Here is a 2,530-nt window from a genome sequence, read left to right on the forward strand (position 1 = left end):
TCTGTTTATTCTTGAGAATGACCAGGCGTAAGAGGGAAGAACTGGGTAGGTCTAAGGTCACTTGGGGAACTATCTTCCACACCTCTCCTGCAGTAGAATCCTGACGAGTTGCTCCCCAAGTCCCCAAAGTTTGTCTTCCTTGATTCCGGAGGCTTTAATATGGTTGGAGGAGTTTTAGCCCATACAAGGGGGTCACCACGAAAGAGACTTATCGAGAAGGGGAGACATAGCAAGGGATAGAACTCCGTGATACCATGTGAGGTAGGCTTTGAGGGGATGATGGGACTGGATCTTTTTAACTTTTATTTTTTATTTTATATGCATAGATGTTTTGCCTACATGTATGCTTGTATACCACTTGTGCAGTTCCCACAGAGGCCAGAAGAAGGCATCAGTTCCCTCGGAACTGGAGTTGTGAGCTATGATATGGATTTTTGGCATCAACCATGGGCCCTCTGAAAGAACACGCAGTGACTGGAGCAGCTGAGCCATCTCTCCAGCCCCAAGGATGATGGCAAAACACATTTCTTTACTTGCATCAGAATCCTAAGACAAAATCTTTGTGGACCTCGTGAGGTGGTAGCAAAACAAGTGTCTAAAGAAGGGGCCTCAAATTAAATGAGACCAGTGAGGAGAGGAGTTGGGATTCAGGGCTTGAGAGAGTCTGAGAAGATCTCCTTCGAGCAGACCTAAGAGAGCCATAGGGTGGCCCAAGGAGCGGGGCAACCAAGCAGGGAAAATATAACTCTGAGTCTGAGGGTGTAGTCCTGCTCCACTTTTGGAAAGAACAAAGTCTGGTGAGAAATACTGCATAGGAATGGCGGGGGGGCTAGAGAGTTAGGTAGGGGGAAGGAGATCCCTAGTACTCCTTGGCTGTCAGTCCGACTAGGTATGGTGGATACCACTGGATGCTTCTGACCCAGGAACTGACCAGAGCTGAGGGCCCTTGTGACAAGCTCTACCCATCTGTCATCTTCGCAAGTATCCACGGAGGGTCCTGGTTGAGCTGCCCTCTGTTCTGGCTACTTGTCTGCTGTATCCCAGATGTAGTAGAGCCAAAGAACCATGACACCTTCCCTGCAGGAAAGCCGGCCAGAGCCTAAACTGGGAGCTCAGAGTGAACCAGGCAGAGGGGTGCTGGCACCTGCCCGTCACAGTCCTTCCCCAGGTGAAAGCAGTGACAGAGCCAATGACAAGAAAAGATGCTGTGGTGTCTTCCATCCTATGCGGTGTGCCTCCCGTGAACAAAGGGTGACTGGAGAATTCTTTTGGGGACACCAGGACACCCATGCTAGTGATCGCTGTCCAACGTGGGAAGCAACCAAGAAGCGAGCACACGTTCGTTTCGGTCGGTTACATGCATACATCGGTGTACATGCATACATCATGCTGTTGCAGGGTGTTTGCATACACTGTGATCCCTGAGACTGTGCTGTTCACTGAAAAAGAAAAAAGAAAAACCTGTTTTGAGTTGTGGTGTGGCTCAGCCCTAGAACACGCCTTTAATCCAAGAGCCATCTGCTTATTGTAAACAGGATTAAATAAAGTCAATCATAGGTCTTTAATAAAGTCAATCAAAGAGGCAGAATCAGTTGACAGGGGGTGAACAGAGAGATTAGGAGGACGTCAGGACGACAGATAGAGAGACACACAGGAAGTAGAAGGGAGGGACATTCAGTCTGAAGGGGCTTTTAATTTTTGTTTTGTTTTGTTTTGTTTGTTTTTGTTTTTCAAGACAGGGTTTCTCTGTGTAGCCCTGGCTGTCGTAGAACTCACGCTGTAGACCAGGCTGGCCTCGAACTCAGAATCCGCCTGTCTCTGCCTCCCAAGTGCTGGGATTAAAGGCATGCATCACCACTGTCCAGTTGAAGGGTTTTTGAGATGATATGGAGAAGGGAAGTGGTGCTTGGGATATTGCCTCTGAGGAGGAAGGTCAGCTGGATGCCTTCTCTGCCTCTTTGAGCTAGCAGCTTTCACCCCAGCATTTTGATCCTGAGTCTTTATTGGTAAAAATTGAACATTTAGATTCTGTTAAAAACAACAACAACAACAACAACAACACATGCTCCCTGCTATTTATTAAGCACTGGTTATTTGATAAGCACCTCAAACTTTTTTTTAAAAGACCAGGGGGTTCACAATCTGATTGAAAGAGTTTCAAGACAGAAGTAAGTCTCATATCTCAAGGAACTAGAGGATCATGGGCCTAGGGACAAACAGGTTAGAACACTGAAGGACTTGAGAAGAAAGAGGCCCAGCCGTTTCTGAGGTGCCCATTGGCAGAGTGATTTGGTGGAAACAACTCTTCAAACATCTTTCCCTGAACATTGTCTGTCTTCTCTAGCTATGCAGAAATAATCCACTTTATAAGTAGACTGCATCAGTAAATTTCAGTCATGGGGGAAAACTAAAGAAAAGAAAAATCATAGATGTCAGATGTTGTATTGAACAAATTTAAGAAAAGCAAAGAGATAACGCCATCTTGTCTAGTTGGCTAGACATTTTCTCTTTTTTTTTTTTTTTTTTTTTT

General features: G+C 45.9%; 1 long non-coding RNA gene across 1 annotated transcript in view; it reads right to left on the reverse strand.

Annotated features, from left to right (window-relative positions):
* Nucleotides 1–2,530, reverse strand: part of LOC116074748 — a 45,004-nt gene continuing 42,474 nt past the window's right edge. Inside the window, exon 3 of the long non-coding RNA XR_004112262.1 lies at nucleotides 1–1,439. This is a non-coding gene — a long non-coding RNA (uncharacterized LOC116074748). The remainder of the gene's footprint in view (nucleotides 1,440–2,530) is intronic.

The sequence above is a fragment of the Mastomys coucha genome, unplaced genomic scaffold (assembly GCF_008632895.1).
Source record: "Mastomys coucha isolate ucsf_1 unplaced genomic scaffold, UCSF_Mcou_1 pScaffold3, whole genome shotgun sequence".
In the NCBI taxonomy this organism is placed as follows: domain Eukaryota; kingdom Metazoa; phylum Chordata; class Mammalia; order Rodentia; family Muridae; genus Mastomys; species Mastomys coucha.